Source organism: Copadichromis virginalis, linkage group LG3 (genome assembly GCF_057382275.1).
Source record: "Copadichromis virginalis isolate Kocher_CV1m ecotype Utaka linkage group LG3, C_Virginalis_male_GT1.1, whole genome shotgun sequence".
NCBI lineage: Eukaryota > Metazoa > Chordata > Actinopteri > Cichliformes > Cichlidae > Copadichromis > Copadichromis virginalis.
The window spans coordinates 47,269,050-47,286,830 of NC_140620.1; the positions used below are offsets into that span (position 1 = coordinate 47,269,050).

Here is a 17,781-nt window from a genome sequence, read left to right on the forward strand (position 1 = left end):
CTCCATTGAGACAAGATAAGCAATATAGTCATGCAAAAATGTCTTGACTTTATTTACGTTTTCAGTGTGGCAGTCCTTTCGTGCCTTTTGTGCCATTTATTTCGGTTACTTTTGGTCGTGTTCACGCTGATCGCCTTATCGCCACAGTTTTTCATCCCCCAATTATCATGCAGGATCATAACAACAATACTAACCACAGGCGTTTGTAGTGTCTGGGCAACATGACCCTTGTTTGTCATTCCCAAGCTACTACGCTCTCAATCCGTGCAGGCAAGGTGAAATCTGCACCACTTTCTCATATTTACATATGAACTAATGATTCCCCCGTGGGCTCACTGTGGCCTTCCAAATACTCTACATGGTGCAACCAAGGGTGATGTATGGTACTAGTGAGCAACTGAAGCTGGTGACTAACTCAGTATGATACATGGTTTCATAGCGTAATTGCAGCTCCCAGCTGAATAGGCCATAAGCCAACAGAGACCTACTGACCTTGGTGGAAGTTAAAATGGGCCCCATGCCTCTACATGACCCATTTTGTCACTGAAAATCTTTGTTGGGCATTGAAAAAAAACTCTGACAGGCTGTTGTGAATGGACCCATTTGCGCTCAGTTACTACATACTGTAGGGAGGGACGTCAGGAAAGCAGCTTGTGCAGCACAAGTGTAAAAAGAAGTAAGCAGTGCTTTACTAATGCCTAAATATGGCATCAAAAGAGCATCAAACATTATCAGCTTCTGTGGTCTCCATACAATCTATTAGTTCCAGGAAGCAACAATAACAAATTTCCCACGTGTGGGACTAATAAAGGTTATCTTATCTTATCTTATCTTATAAACAAACCACACGTCTGCCTAATTCAGCCGGCGCTGGTATATACCGTCCCACTTTATTAGACACACGTGGTGGAAATCTGCTCTGGTGGTGGTGCGCCACACAAAGATCTTGTCGAAGAATTATACGCCATCTTTCAAAAAGCCAGATGCTGCCCTCTTTGTTCTCTATCACCCGTCTTCCTACCCCGTCGACACTAACAGCTGTTCCCTCAAACGGCAAAGGCAGGAAACGGATAATTGAAAATGTCGATCTCATTAATTATCATGGTGAAAGTTGAAGAAGCAGCTTTCATTTAGGGAATAAGTGGCTCATTCGGATTCAGACCTGAGTGCTTACAAAGCAAAATCATATTGTATGGCTTAAGGCACCAGTTATCAATGCTTTAACATCACATCAAGTATCTGTGTGTATGTTAGGGGGTTAGTCATACCTAGAGCGGTTCATCAAAAAAGCTTTTCAGTTCCCCTACAGGGTAGCTTATTTTGGGGTTTTAGGGCTTATTAACATCCAGCTGGTAAAAATACAGTACTGTGAAAAAAGCTGGAGCCACCCCTCATTTATTTATATACTCCAAAGATAACACAGCTTGACAGGAATACATTATATATATTTTTGCATCTACAAGTTTGTTTGCAAAGATCTATTAGCTGAAAACTTGGAATATCCTGACATGGTGTGCACTGTTTTCATTGAGGAAACTGGAGAAGTTGAGTACAAATGAAGAATGGATGGATTTGTGAATGCAAAAAGTACCATCGGGTTTTTATCCAACATGCAATCGCATCCAGAAAGAGTCTGAATGACAGCAGCTTCATTTGCACGGATGGCAATGATCCCAGACACACTGCTAATGCAATAAAAACGTACCTGGATAGAGAAATACTCAATGAAACACTTCTCAGTCATCGATTAGCCTCCCCATAGCCCAGACCTCAACATTATTGAAGCAGTGTGGGATCATCTTTAGAGAAGAAAAGGCAGCCAACATCCAAAGAATAGCGTTGAATGTCCTTCAGAAAGCCTGGAGAACTATTCCTGAAGACTACTTCAAGAAATTACAAGAATGCTTGTCTAAGAGAGTTCAGGCTGTGTTTGCGAATTAAGGTGGTCATACCAAATATTGACTTTCAAGGCTGTTAGAATTGCACAAATTCTGTTTTTTTATCACAAGATATTGAAGTGAGTCAATATAACATTTATTTAACCAGGTACATCTTCAAGAGCACTTCTCACGTAGGGGTACCTAGGAAGAAATATCCAAAGTTACTCAGCAGTATGCATATAAAAGCACCTCAACACACCTAGTAAATTTGAGTTGAATTCTGCAGAGAGCATTTGTGGCAGCGTTATCACAGACAGACGCAAACTTCCACACAAGAAAACCACAAGATGCGACACAAATCAAACGTAAGCTAGTGTTCCTGTTGTAATAACAGCGGTGAACAACTTCACTTAATGTTAAAGACAAAACGAAAGCCTTTTATCTGAGCGCCGTTTGCCTTATCTCTGAAATACAACTCGGCTGTCAAAACTTTTGAAAGTTTCTAGCAACTCAAAACAACAGCACGAAGCATTACTCACAAAGAGAGGAGGATTTCATAGAAATTTGGTGACTAAGTGGTGCAGATTACAGTTGCTTGCATGGCAGACTTAAAGCTCTCTTCCTGGTCCATTTAGAGAGGTGCCAGCCACTCTTGTACCTGTAACACACACTACAACTCCTAATTGATTTTACAAGGCAGCTTAGGCTCTAATTGCTGATTTGCCTGGGGAGATTCTTGATCCAAATGGCTTAGCAGGTTCTTTTGTGGCGTGCTGTTAGGAGATTTTCATTCATGGGAGAGTAGTTGGGACGGGGATTGAATGAATGCATCAAGAGGCAAGTTGTGTAGGGTAAACAGATGCATTCCACGTACCCTGCATCATTCATTCTATATCTTGTTTTAAAGTTATCTTTTTTCACTTTTTTTTTTCCTTTTGGAGTGACAGCAAAATGTAAGACGACGATGGTGATGATGATAACTAGTGACTTTATTCCTGACTGCAAGATTAAGAGAGGAAGAAATCAGCGCATTCTGGTAAAGACATGCAAAAATGCTTTTAAGGATTACATTTCGCAAACTCTTCAAGGCAAATCTCCTTGAATCAGAAATTAATTGGCTCGAGTTTAGAGTAAATGTCCCTGTTTAAACACTGTTTTAACTTTTGACAGGGCAGATGAGTAACGGGATAACAATATTAAAAAGATCTGAGCGATACAGCACTTTGAATTCCAGAGTAATTGATTTAATTCCCTTCACTTAATCAGCAGCGAGGCACGCTAACAATAAAAAAAATTCGATTCTCTGCATGATCAAAACTTCTTATCTCTTGCTTCCTTTTGATACCCGGTGAAGCCTAAATCAAAACACATCAATAAATTGTTTTAATGGTCAATCGGCGCCACGCTAGCAAATGCATTAATCGGCATTAATCACTGCAGAAGGAAGTCTCATTCAAATTCACATTATTGAATGGCCATTAAGCTGATGCAGTTGGTTTTAACACCACTGCGTTAAAGCCAGTCACATGACGCTGCAGTAGCAAAGGGCAGTGGAGTCACGCGGCTTCAAGCACTGTAGCTAATCCATAGACAATGGGAAGAATGCTGACTTGGTGAGCAGATGCATTTGCCATTTTCACTTTTATGCTCCACTGGGTTTTTTTTAAAGGTCCAGAGTTATCAGCATTACTGGACAGTGAGGCTTATTTTAGTGTAAGATTTCAAAAATGCAATAGCGCAAAAGGTCTGTGCCCCCCCTTTTTTCTTTTTTTGTTTAGAGCTACAGCAGCTTTTCAAGTTATGTGACATCACAGTTAAGGAATATATTTGGATCAAGTTAATCCAAAGTAGCTTATCCTACTATAATATTATTGGCATTCCTCTTAGGGTAGCATGGTGTTGCAGTGGTCATTTTGATTTCTTATGCATTGTGGATAATGTTCAGTTCTGGTGTTAATATTTAGTTAGGGTTTAGTCTAGTTAATATTATCTTCCATGCTGCCTTGTTTATGTGTCATTTTCCTGTCTAAGTCTGTCTTGTCCTATGTGTATACTTTTAGTTATGCCCGTGCCTTGTCCCCCTTATCTGTTCCAATGTTCCTCTCCTTGTGTTCCTTTCCATTCCCCCAAATCTTTTGTGTATTTCATGTCTGCGTGTTCCACGTCCTTTTGTTGTCATGCCTCTCTCTCTCCATGTGTCCTGTTTTATTTTGAAAGTCTTGTGTTTCCATGTTCAGTGTGTTTAGTTTCGCTTCCTCCATGGTGTCAGGTTTATTTGTGTCAGTTGTGTTTCCCAGGTGTTTCCACTTCCCTCATTACTCTTCTGTGTATTTAAGTCCTCTGTCTCCCTTTGTTTAGTGTTGGGTCGTTTGTTTGTTTTGCTACCTGTTCTGTGATTCTCGGCTCTTCGTGTCACAAATTTTATGCTTCTGATTGTCTCACGTCATGGTTTTCATGTTCTTGTTCAGGCCATGTTCATGTCTTAGTTTTAATGTTTTCGTTTGTCCCCAGTTCGCCTTGCCTTGTTTTTGCTATCAGCCTAATAAATGGCTTGCTTTTTATTACACCTTAGTTTTCTCTCTCCTGTGTCTGCTTTTGAGTCCACACCTCAGACACATTAGCCATCCCGGCCGTGACAGTCTGTGCCTCTGTGTTACCCCCGCAATAGCCTGGCAGCCAGTTTAGGGCATACCCTGTGTTTCCTTACAACATTTTGGGACCATATTATTTATATTTAAAACAAATAACTCATTTAAAGTTTTTCATATTTTTTTCCCATCCATCTGGCTCAGTTGCAGCAGGGGCCTCACGCAAGGTGATTTCTTGCAGATAAAACTAGTTTTACCCCGTTAGTTCTGCCCCGGTACACCCTTCCATTCATGTGCATTTTTATTAGCGATTATCTCTTATGCAGCCATTTTTATGCGTAACACCAGCTCAGGCTCAGAATACAGACATTAAGGTAATTTCCCGGCAAATGAAATTTTTGCAGTGATCTTTTGTGCATTTGGTTATACTCAATGCACTTCTTTTTCTTATATAGGATGCTTATTAGAAGGAAAAAAATCATAATGAGATCATATTAATGGACATTACAAGTAATTAGTCCAGTCAAGCAAATTATGAAACTAAAGGTCATTTTAATTTGCTCATTGGTTTTACTGACATTGATCGTTTACCTTTCAAAATAAAATGCATTTTCAAAGAAACTGCAAATATGAATGAGGAGAGTTTTAAGAAAGATTTAGTTGAACTTGCACGTACATATTTGTCACTCTTACTATAGTGTTACTACGTACTGTAAACTAATACTGCATAAAAATAAAGTGTGCATTATAATTCTAATATGATTCAGACATAATAATGTGCCACTGAGGCTTTAAGCACTATTCCAAATATATTCGCCACATCACAGGATCAGAAAACCATGCATTTAATATTTTAAAAACAAAGGTCCCCTTCGAAATCTCAAGGGTGTAGCATGTCTCTGATCAGCTCACATATCCTGCGTTGTTTTGGCCCTAACATCCAAATCTGCTCCTCAAACAGCCGAGAACTAAACAGTATGGGAATTTGATGGGAGTAATCTGACAGAATATATGCAGTTTCATAAGACTAGCCAGGCAGAAAATAGATTGGGGTGGGGTTATGATTTGGGGAGCGTTAGGGTGGGAGGGGTGGAGGTTACAGAGAAATAATGTGTCACTCACAGTGCTGAAACTGCTGCTGCTGGAACCGAGGCTGAGGCGTGACCGGCTGCCTGTCCCACGTGACAAAAATGTAGCATCTTCACCTTTCACCTCCAACTTAAATCTTCTTACAGCTAAAAAAAATAAAACAAAATATTTTTTTCTCCAATTTGATTTTGTCTCTAACACTGACGTAAGCACAGTGTGCGCTTTGACAGAAGAGCAGGGTAATTATTGAAACATATGGATGGCTGCCCCCCCTCTTGACCCCCTCGCTAATGATGCTTGGCTATTACAGAAGGGCATGGGAAGGACACTTCTGCCATTAACTGATGTATAGAACCACAAACCCGTGACTTTTTTTCTACACTTGTTGGCTACAGAGAAGCAGAACACTGACAAAAAAAGACACACGACCTTCTTTGCACTCAAAACCATTCATCAAAAAGGAAAGCAAACCTACGTACTGGATGTACAAACTTTCACTAAAAACCTGTCACTTGTGTTGCTTTTAACTAAAATCTTGCTTTTCATGTGGAAGTTTCACTCAGCTTCACTGTAGCATCAGTTAGTGTGTTTGTGCTTGTCCTGTTTAACATCTATAGATTAATAGCTCAATATTGCCACAGTCTGTGTACAACATGAATATGCAACGTGTATCCTCTACATTAATATATGCTGAAGAGTAGCTGTATTTTACCAGCCCTTGATAGACTAAGAAAGGTTTAAATAGGTTGCTCTCAGTGGATGCTGGTACTCCGGGTTTGAACTCAAAATTACAACAACTCCTTAATCTTTGCCACATCAAAGCCTTTGCATTGGCAGGAGATTCAATTTAACTCTAGACGACCCACTTCAACTCCATTAACTTTCTTTGCAGTGAAAGGGATCGGGGGAAGATGCCTCCTCATAATGTCAGCTCGCTTGGGGCATTTTTTTTTTCCAGCTTGGAAGCTGCAGCTCCCTCTCATGTTAATGGACCCAGCGATTACCCTCCACAGTCCATGCAAAACATGCATACATCCCCCAGGTGCATCGCAGTGTGACCCAGCCAACTGGCGCTTTTGTTCATGCAGTCTCGTGGCTATGGGCAAAAGTGATGCTGCTACACAATGAACTAAAAGCTTTGGCGGACAGCAAGAGTCCCCAACACAATGGTTGAAGCTGGTCCAGAAACAGTGATTGGAAATAACTTCGCTCCTCCAGCTACATACAGGACTTATGTGTTTCAGCTAAAATGCAAAATGGATTCAGCATCAGCACCAGCTAGATATTTGTATAAGACCATTATTGAAATGGAAAGCAGATATGCGACACGATACTGTGCAAAAGTCTTGCCATTTTGATTCAGCCTAAAAAGAAGAGATGTTTTCCTAATGATACCATCTGAAATTGGTTCTTTGCTAAGTTGGGCATTATGCGTATAAAAAGACCGGTCCAGCCCTTGAGTTAAGTACTTTAAGCTTGAATGATTCATAGGTCAGTGTTAACTGGCTTGGCATCAAATAAATAAATGAATAATTAAGACATTTCTCTTACACTTATCAATTACAATAACTTGGCGAAAACTTTGTGGAAAAGCAGCTGATCAAAAGGTGGTTGTTGCTCAGTAGGTAGACCAGGTCATCTGCTAATCAGAAGGTTGATGGTTTGATCCCTGACTGCTCCAGCCTGCATGCAAAAGTGTCGTTGGGAAAGATATTGATCTCCAATGCTTCTAACATTTATCTGAATGTGAATGTTAGACGGAAAGCGGTCAGAAATAGAAGAAAATGTTTTGGTAAATGGGAAATCCGGTATTTTGAATGAAACGCTTTGAGTACTTGAGTAGAAAAGTGCCCTATATAAGAACCAGTCCATTTACTACATACCAGCGTCCAAGAAAACACTCTTGGTGGCTCAGGATTGTGCACATTAACCCATTTAAAAAAACTCACCTTAAAAATACATTTTAAAAGTTTTCACTTTGACCATATTTGTGTCTGACACAATCTTGCTGCGCCGTTGATTTTATCTTCAGGCAGCGTAGAGCCGAGCAGAAGTCCAGCTGAGTGGGTGCGAGTTAGGAAAATGAAGGCCAGCGAGTGCATCTGTTCAGTAATTCTAAGAGACATTTTTCACTCCACTTGTGCCTATGGAGCACCTTAACATATTTCCCAACTGGCACATAGCATTCATCTTTGAGTGGTCCATAACAGCAGCAGAGTCATTTTCCCATCCGTTCCTCCCAGTTGCTAATTGTGATAGAAAAAAAAGGATTCAGCCATTCCATTTTTTTTCCCTAAACGACTATTGGACACCCGAGACCAGATGGTCTGTTTGTGAGTGTCACCGGCGGCCAGTTGTTACATTTGACAATTTTGGCTTATCTGGCAAGTATCAGTACAATTTTTGCCACCTTCAAGAAGGCGCAACTGGGGAAAAAATAGCGTTTGGATTGATTTCATCCCTCATTCGGTGCACAGCAAATATTTCTGACAAAGACATATGGTGGAGAGAAGTGCACAACAGCAGGCTGCCCAGCCTCTTGCCTGAGATGTTTTCGCTTGATAGTTTCCGGCAACATGCACATTTAGACAAGCTACGTATGCGGTGTTTGCATGCAGGATGCAGGAAGGCAGGCAGGCACAAACACACACACAAACTGCTTGAGCCTGACATTGAGGAAAGTGATATATCTATGGAAACATAAACATCCCCCTTCATGGAATTCTCCCAAGAGGATTTTTTTCTCAAAGTATCATAATGTTTCCAAACGTAACTCACTGACTATTTTATGCTGATATTTCAAAATCGTACACATCAGCCTAAATGACGTCAACCTATTTGTCTCCACACAAAAACGCTATGCATGCCTGATGTTTGCTGTGCCATGTCAGGAAGTCCGTCTGTCTTCCGCTGAAGCAATCTTTGAGAAATAGAGTCTTTCACCTTCAGTCCATTTGGAATTGGCGGGTGGGGGGATACCGACCTGACGTTCAAAGTTGCTCGCTGATGCCGAGTCCCTGTCTGGGCTTTGGCAGCTGGACTGATAGCCGCTCCTTTGGAATGGCAGCTGTTGAAGGGCTTTTTAAATTGCACCTGGGTTGATGGGTGGCTGTCAGGAGGGCAATGGACGGAGAATTTCCAAGGAAAGGGAGGTGGGGGTCAGGGAGAAGAGGGTAGAGGGAGTGTGGAGCTCAGAGGATAGTGACCCTGACACTGAGATTTACACAAAAAAGAAAAAAGATCTCAAATCCTGGGCAAAAAAAAATGGCAGTATAAACCAAAGGCCGTGAAATAATGGTGTGAGGTGATGTTGCTGGAATAAATGGAGCACTAAGGTAATTTAGGTAGGCTGCACATCATCTCTGTTCATCAAGTGTAATATTCCCAGGCTGTTTACACACAGCAGGATAATATCACTTTCTTTCAGAGCTTAATCACCTGCCAGAGATACAAATGGAAAATGTCAAAGGACAATGCTCTCATTTTCCTTTTCAGAGCGGCTCGCATTAGCTTTTGTGCCCATCAAGTCTTACAATTCCATTAATTACAAAAGCTTCGACATGTTTCCACTGGCTTCAGAATGAAATCATTGTGAACACACAATGGTATCTGAAATGAAGTGAAGTGAAAGCACTGTCTTTTGCCATTTACAGTGCAGTGGGAGAGCAGGTGTCATGTAATGGGAGTCTTTCAATCTCACTGGCTAATCTCGCCTTGCTGTGGCTGTGCTGTGCAACAGATGGTGTTTTAAGAAGGTCATCATGTCTGTCTCCCCTAGTTTCACTATTAGGGGATATTTAAGTCAAAGTGCTGCCATACAGCAGCTAAATAAATACAACCGGTATTAGACAGCTTAGACGCTTTAGAGACCTCTGTGGAGTGTTTAAGAATTGTACTGAGTGCACAACAAGAAGGAAGCTATTTAAATACTAAATACTAACTAAATAGTTCTCCCACATATACTTCTTAAGGTCTATTGTAGAATGACGAGCAGTAATATCTACCTTTGCAAAGACTATTAGTTTTGTTAGTAATTCCCAAAACCTCTTTATGGCTGTCAGCTCTCTCTATCAGTGTGTATTTAAATACTGCTTAACCTTTGCAGAAGTATAGCTGGACTTAAGCAAGTGCAGTGCAGAGTTAATGTAATTTCGATAAGGGCTTCTTATATTTTATATCACAACAGACAACGAAAACTTGAAGTAAATATTCTGTATTTTCTGCAATGTAACCCTTATTGTACCTTTAACCCCAAAAGTCAGACTTACACCTTCAAAAAGGATTATAAAGTGATATATAATAGTGTGCACAAGCAACCTGCTCCAGAAATACATCATTCGATCCAGTTTCTTTAGTTAAATTTATGAACAATGCCAAAGATAACTGTGTTTGACAGACATGATTGTATTTTTGCACCAACAAAGTGACTCTAAAGCAGATAAGCTTACCTAAGTGAGTTCAGACTTCTTAAATAACTCCAAATATTGACTTTCAAGCTTGTTAAAATGGGACAGTGTTTTTGCCTTATATACTCTATTATATATGTATGTTTGCATATTTGTCAATCAGTTCTTGCATCTGACTTCTGTTTTCCTAGCACACTATAAAAAAATGGGTGTGACTCAAGAATTTTACACTTCACTGTAAAAAAATTTCGCGCTGTCAAAAGGTTCTTATTTTGACAAAATTTAATCACTTTAGTACTCTAGAACTCAAAGTGGATCTCACTTACATATCAAAGATATATTTTGGATTTGCAGTTCTCCAAAATGCAGAGCACACTTCAGTCAGTGCATCTTTACAACTATCCTCTCATTGACGCATTCAATGGACATCTGTAAATTGTAGTTGTAAGAAGATAACCTTGATTACACTCTCTTCAAACAGACTCTGCACTAACTGGCCTCTGTTTTAATGAGGGAACTTTGCATCCTTCATCATTCCCAGTTTTCCATATGCTAAACGCATTCCAGTTCTGATTTATTTCACGTATTTCCTCACACTCTCACAATGTTCTGCAAACCCACACATTTCCTTCTATAAGGCTCTGATAGGAGGCTACCTGAGTGGCTGCATTCGTGGACCGAATTAGCCATAAATCTAAAAAGGGCAGCGGAACCTCTGACAGGTGGCTCTCTTATTGCCTGCTGATTGCTGGAGTGTACCTATTAATCATTTTCTGTATCCCCCACGGGTCAGGAAACATTTTTAGGTGAGGGATGGATCAGACACAATGGGACTACAGATTTTTCCCTGTCCTAAATCTGTTTTGATTTGCTCGTGCATCGTTTGCTTCACCCCAAATTATGCTTGCAACAGATTTTTTTCCCCCCTACTGAAAGATATGACTGATGCTGAGAGCCATGTTGAAGAGAGATTAACATGAAATAGTTGGCGGGCTTTTTTAGGGATGTCAGCTTTTACACATGTAGCTCAGTATTAAGTTCATAGTAATTACAACAATGGTTTGCAGATGATTTTGTGTTTGGAAATGTAAAGGATTTGTCATGTCCCAGAAAACGACTGCCTGCTCTCAGTCCATTCACTGAATCCAGGCACGGCACCCATAAGCCCGAGCACAGCGCCATGATTACACACCAGAGAAATGGCAGCGTGCTGTACATCAAACTGTAGCCATTTAGTCTCAGTAACTCCATGATATAACTCGCATATAAACTAGAAATAAATTCCCCTTCAGCATTTTGACAGCAGCTATTCAAACACTTAGCCCTCATGCTCTGCAGTCGTATCCCTTTGCCAGAATCAATTGTGCTGGCAACCATTGCCAAGCTGGAATTTTATCTCTCAGCTGGAAAAAAAAAGAGAGGAGGGGTGGAAGGGGGAACAGAGCATGGAGATATGCTGTTTATCAGTCACACCACTAATTTTCTCTCCCATCTCCCCCAGTTCCCTCTTTTTGAAAGTGAGCTTGGTAATAATCTACAAGACCTTGAGCGCCTCGTGCACACCGTCAGCCATGACACATCCCAATTTCTTTTTTTTTTTTAAGTGTTATTTTTCTTTCTTTGGTCGATCCCTGACCTTTTGAGCACCTCCCACATTTAATTAGTACTAAACTAAAAAGCTGCTCAGCACCCCTCCTCACTCTCCTTCCTCTTCTCTTGTCCTCGTGACTCTTTTTTTTTTGGTGGCTCCATGGGAAATATACCGCATTCACGCCGTGATTGAATATCGGCGGTGAAGAAGGGGTTTTTGTAACGGCGTGGAAAATTACAAGGGTTTAAGTGTCAGACACATATGCCTGCCAAATGTAATCAGTGTGTAATAAATGTTTGCCCTTTACACTATAAAAGCAATGGCAGGACTGAATTAGTTCAGCTCAAGGCTGCACATCATTGCGTTGCCGTAGCTCTGATTAAAATTATTTCCCCGACAACAAGACCTGCTGTCTTCACCAGTTCCCTTTCTTGAAACTTCTCCCAAAATGACATTAACCTTTGTTTTTTATCATAATTGCTTTCATGATGACATGAACATACCGTAATCTAACATGCTTTTCCTTGTTGTGTTGTTGTCCTGCAGCTCTTGAACTCTTTGGAAGTTTGCTTGAGTGCTGAAAGGTAAGCTGCTAAAGTCCATTCACATGCAAGACTCATTGAATAAATAACAAAAATAGGCTCATTTCATTTTAAATTCAGTTTCCTTCTCTGCTCATTCCTAGAACTGTGCTAACGTTGGTTTCAGTGGAAGCACAGAGGTTAGAGAGCAAAAGGCCTCTCGCTCTTTTCTCCCCGCTGTTTAATTAGCGTGGTTTGAAAAATCAGGGTGCCGCTTATGCAATCGCAAATCCTGCCCAGCCAACAAAAAAACATTAAAAACTTGTTTTTAACCACGTCTGGCAGAGATAAATGGCACGCCTCGCCCGTCTTCTCTGCTACCCGTGCAATATTGCATTGTGGGAAGACATGTGGAGTGGCAGAAATCTAAGTGGGCATGTGGGTCGTTCGATAATGACAAATCTATGTGGGCATTTTCTGTTTTGTTTGCAAAAAGAACTAGAAGTGCTTGTCTTTGCATTGTGTGCATGCTTTGATATGTTGACAAGACTCAGTGAGTGCACTGTGCACAGGTAAAAATACACTTCTCTTATTAACCTCAACCACATAGCTGCGCTGCATTAAAAAGAAGGAGCGAATATTTCCTAATTGAAATGCTCTATTCATTTGCTCTGGCTCGCCCGGATGAGATTCTAGGGCTTGGTTAGTTCAATAGATGGGAAAGACTCGGAGAATGATGTATTACATTCTGCTGCTTGATGAGAGAATGCCGAAGATTTCATTAAATGAAGGATTTTTGGGTGGCTGCAAGAAGAGTGGCACAATCGTTAAACAACCTCTTCATCCATGAAAGGCACGATGAATAGATATGTTCCACTAAAATACAGTATGGAAAATACATGCAGTACTGTGCACAAGTCTTGAGCCACCCCTCATTTCTTTTTATTCGGCTATCAAAATGAGAAATAGGTGCAATCGGTGAAATGGTAATACAGTATATAAGGCAAAAGCAGAGTTTGTGCTATTCTAACGAGCTTGAAAGTCACTATTTGGTTTGACCACCTCTCTTACTCAAGCTTTCTTCTAATATCCTTTGGTAGCCTTCAGGAATAGTTCTCCGGGCTTCTTGAAAGACTTTCAAAGCTCTTCTTTGGATGCTGTCTGCCTTTTCTGTTTTCTGCTAAGCCCTATTTAAGCCTATTTGCCACATAAGAACTCGAAAAACGTATCCGTGCCTTCATCACTTCTAGACTGGACTATTGCAACTCTCTCTGCAATTAGTCCAAAATGCAGCAGCACGTCTCTTAACTGGCACCAGAAGGCATAAGCACATCACCCCTGTCCCCACTAACTTACACTAGCTTCCTGTCAAATATCGCATTGATTTCAAAATCCTTCTGCTCACTTTTAAAATTCTAAGTAATCTGGCCCCTAGCTACTTAACTGATCTCCTTGATCTGTGCAACCCAACGATAGCACTGAGATCCTCCAGCCAACTGCTCCTAATCCAACGAAGGTCTGGTTTAAAAACCAGAGGTGACCGTGCTTTGGCCATTGCTTCCACTCTGGAATAATCTCCCAGTCGACATCGGAATCAATTCAGTCTTTCAAATCACACTTAAAAAATACCTGTTCAACTTAGCTTTTGAAGCAAATTAGTTTGACTTTCATTCGGCCTACACTACACCATGTAAATGTAATTTTAATTATAATTGTACTATTATTATACCGCATTGCGGTTTTATTGTGAAGCACTTTGATGTACGCCAGTCTTTTAAATGTGCTATAGAAATAAACTTTGACTTGACTTGAAGATGATCCCACACTGTTGAGGTCTGGACTTAGAGGAGGCCAATCCACGACTGATCGGACAGTTTCCAGTTTCCTCAAAAGACACAACATACACCATGTCGAGATAGCCCAAGTTTTCAGTTAATAGCTCTTTGCAAATTGAGTTGTTGGCGCAAAAATACTTACCTTCAGAAAGCCTGGATAACTAGAACGAGAAAGTCTGGCCCCTTGGAAGCAAAGTTTGAGGGGTGATTCATCTTATTCAAGCACTACTTATCCAGGCAGCAAGCATTATTGTGACTCGCAGTGTGAAAGGTTATGTTTCAAGCTTAAATCACAAAGTCGGGTTGGAACAAAGATCGGAGACTCCACAGATCTGTCCAGTGTGCCGAGGTAAAAATATTTTTAGATAGAGATTGCTCTCAATTGCCACTGGTGAAATTACCAGATAGAGGTTAAACACGATGTTAACATGAATTACCTGCAAGCAAATACAGCATCCATAAAAGTTTGAACTGATTAGGCTGAACGTAATCAAAGCATCTAGCCCAAACAGGGAAATGCACTGTAGGTCTGCGAGCCATTAAGATGACCTAATGCAGTTTAATACAAGAGTTTTCCATCCTTGAGGATAAACAGTAAGATGAGATCATTTTTTATTTTCTCTGTAACAATACACAGTAATGAAGTAATCAAGCATTGTCAGAAAGTACTGTATTTTTATTTATCTCAATCAAATAATGTTTAAAGGGATTTTTCCCACTATATTACACAAACTCTACATTTAATATGCATCCATACTTACAATAGTTAATAAACAAAAAAAAACAATACTGAAATCAGCCTTAGTTTAAATCTTAAAGTTTGAAACTTAATGCCACTAGGATCTCAAACTCTTTTATAACATGCAGGGAAAAAAGCACACACTTCACTTATAGGATACTTTAGCAGTAATTACTGGAGCCCTTTGTTGCTGTGTCGTGTTTCACTGGATCATAGTAAGGGAGCAGTTTGTAGCAGTGGGGGCATAATTAGTGATAGGCTTTGGACATGTCATACTCTGTTAGTCAGCCTCGCTTTAATTCCTTTGTCTCCTCTCTGCTCCGAGCGTTTATTCAGGTTGTGTGCCTTTACACAGGCATCACAGTGCATGAGCATGCTTAATGTATCTAGTAAAGGTTTGTTTTGCCTTATATAAGTCCTGGCCACATTTTTAGGTACACCTGTTCAACAGCTTGTCAGTGCAAATATCTAATCAAACAGTCACATGTTAGCAACTCAGTGTATTTAGACATGTGGCCATGGTTTAGATCAGGGGTGTCCAACTCGAGGCCTCAAGGACCGGTGTCCTGCAGGGTATAGATGTGTTTTTGATCCAACACAGCTGATTTAAATGGCTAAATGATCTCCTCAACATGTCTTGAAGTTCTCCAGAGGCCTGGTAATAAATTAATCATTTGATTCAGTGTTGTGTTGACCCAGGGTGCGATCTAAAAGGACATTGGCCGTTGAGGCCTGGAGTTGGACACCCCTGGTCTAGATAACCTGCTGAAGTTCAAACTGAGCATGAGAATGAGAGATGTAAGGTGATTTAAGTGACTTTGAATGTGCCATGGATGTTGGTGCCAGATGGGGTAGTCTGAGTGTTTCACAAACATCTCTAGGGTTTTAAAAAAGTGTCTTGATGATGATGTAGAAATAAATACGTGTTGCAACCACGGTATGCAGAAGAGCATCTTGTGATGGAATCCTATAGAGCAACATACTCTTATGTTGAAAGGGCTAAAACAGGAAATAGTTCCTGAAGGTGGGGCGCTACAGAGTTGTTGTCTGGAGTGAGTAATAAGAGTTTTGCTGTTCGGCAATAAAGCCAACTTGGTGTTGAATCTGCCATCACAGAAGACCACACCAGGTAGCCACTCATGTCATCTAAGATAAGGAGCCGAGGATCAAATTTGCACAGGCTTACCTTAACTGGACAATAAAAGATTGACTCCTCAGATCAGGCAATGTTTTTCCAGAGTTTCTGCTACAACAGTTGGATGGTAGGATCAGAATTTGATGTAAACAACGTGAAAGCTTGGATCCATCTTGCCTTGTGGCAACAGTTCAGGCTGGTGGTGGTGGTGTAATGATGTTGGGGATATTTGCTTGGCACACTTTGGCCCCCTTTTTAGTACCACTTGAGCAGTGTTTAAATTCTACAGCCGACCTGATTATCGTTGCTGACCGTGTTCTTGCCTTTATGATCACAGTGTACCTATCTTGTGATGGCTACTTCCAGCTGGACAATGTGCCATTTCACAAAGCTCTAATAATCTCAAAGTGGTTTCTTGAACATGACAGCGACTGTTCTCAAACGGCCTCCGCAGTCACAAGATCTCAATCCAAATAGAGCATTTTGGGATGTAGTGGCACAGGAGATTCACATCATGGATATACGGCCAATAAATCTGCAGCAAATGTGTGATGCTATCATGTTAATATGGACCAAAAAATCTCTGAGGAATGTTTCCAGCACCTTGTTGAATCTGTCTCCCAAATAATTAAACGAGCTTTGAAAGCAAAACCAGCACTAGGGCGGTCTAATATTGTGGCTGGCGAGTGTATTGTGTTGTCAGTTCAGAAAATAGAATTTATCTGTATGAACATTTGCTAATATATGCTCATGTTTGTCTTTCTTGTGTCTGCGCCTGTCTGTACTAATATACCTGTGCAAGTGCCCCTTTGATTTCCAGCTGAACAAAAGAAAAACAAATCATTCAATTCTAGCCAAGTCCTACAAGCTAGAAAGGCTTCAGTATTCAGCTGGCTCATGAAGCTCACTTTGTCTATAATTAGAGGAAACCTTTTGGGGCTTTTCATTTTCCTTTTTAAGTAGATCCCAGTAGCAATGAAATGCATAAAAAAATGATATTGCATGATGCCAAAAGGTAGACTGGTGATTACAGTCAAAGGCCATTTTTTTTGGGCATGTGTCTATGCGTGGAGTTTGCAGAGTGGTTTCTCAACCTAGGCTGATGATGTGAGGGGTGGATGAAAGCTGCTTTGAGGATACAGTATACGGCTGGGAGGAAAAGCTTTTCCTTCACTCCCTTCCATTGCCTTTTCTCCAATTTTCCCTTTCTCCTTCATCCCCCTCCTTCATTTCCCTTCTTTCTGCCCTGTTTCATTCTCCTGCCACTCTACCCTTCCTATCTCTTCTCGCCTGCCTCTCCCCTCCCTCTGTTGTTTCCCTATCCAATTTTCCCCATACATGCAGTCCACTCTCTGTGTAGCCTCTTTCCCCTGCCACAGCTGTCTTCATACCTGCACTCATCTGTAACTGCTCTGCTCTGTGTGCTCCCTCTTTGGCTCTTTTTTTCCCACCATTAATTCCTGACCCCACTTTCCCCCATATGATGTTGGCAGCAGTTAAGGACACTGTTCGCAAATTGATGATTAGACACATTTTCAGGAAGTGAAGATTACACAGTTCCATAATGGGTTTGGGTTTGTTTTTGTTTTTTTTCCTGTTGCAAAAATTCACTTTGCACTTTGTGTAGTTAGTGTGGGATTGTTGCTTTAAACCTACAAGTCATTTTAAGATGTAGATTTATAAATGTGGAACATGGGGTGCAGGTGCATGCCCAGAGCCATTTTAAGGAATGCTCCTGAAGCTGTAACACATGGCACCTATGCAAAATTACAATCCACGTGCTTCTGTTCCTTCATCACGCTATATTAGCTTTACAGACGGAAAGAGAGGGGAAAAAAGCAGCGTCCCTCGAGGTGAACCTTAAACTTCCAAGGTGAGAGAACATACAGATTTTTACTCTCTGCTCTGGTTAACTGAAATGAATTACTCGGATAACTGTGTTAGGTGATGAAGAAGTAAATGCACTTAAACGAATTAGTTTTGGTGCATTGCAGCAC

General features: G+C 40.7%; 1 protein-coding gene across 34 annotated transcripts in view; it reads left to right on the forward strand.

Moving 5' to 3' along the window:
* The window catches only part of ptprda (protein tyrosine phosphatase receptor type Da), a 426,095-nt gene that overhangs the window by 241,175 nt on the left and 167,139 nt on the right, over window positions 1-17,781 (forward strand). For all 34 annotated transcript variants that reach the window (XM_085451392.1, XM_085451404.1, XM_085451395.1 and 31 more), the window contains exon 9: window positions 12,101-12,138. The gene's annotated coding sequence lies outside the window, so the exon portion shown is untranslated. The remainder of the gene's footprint in view (window positions 1-12,100; window positions 12,139-17,781) is intronic.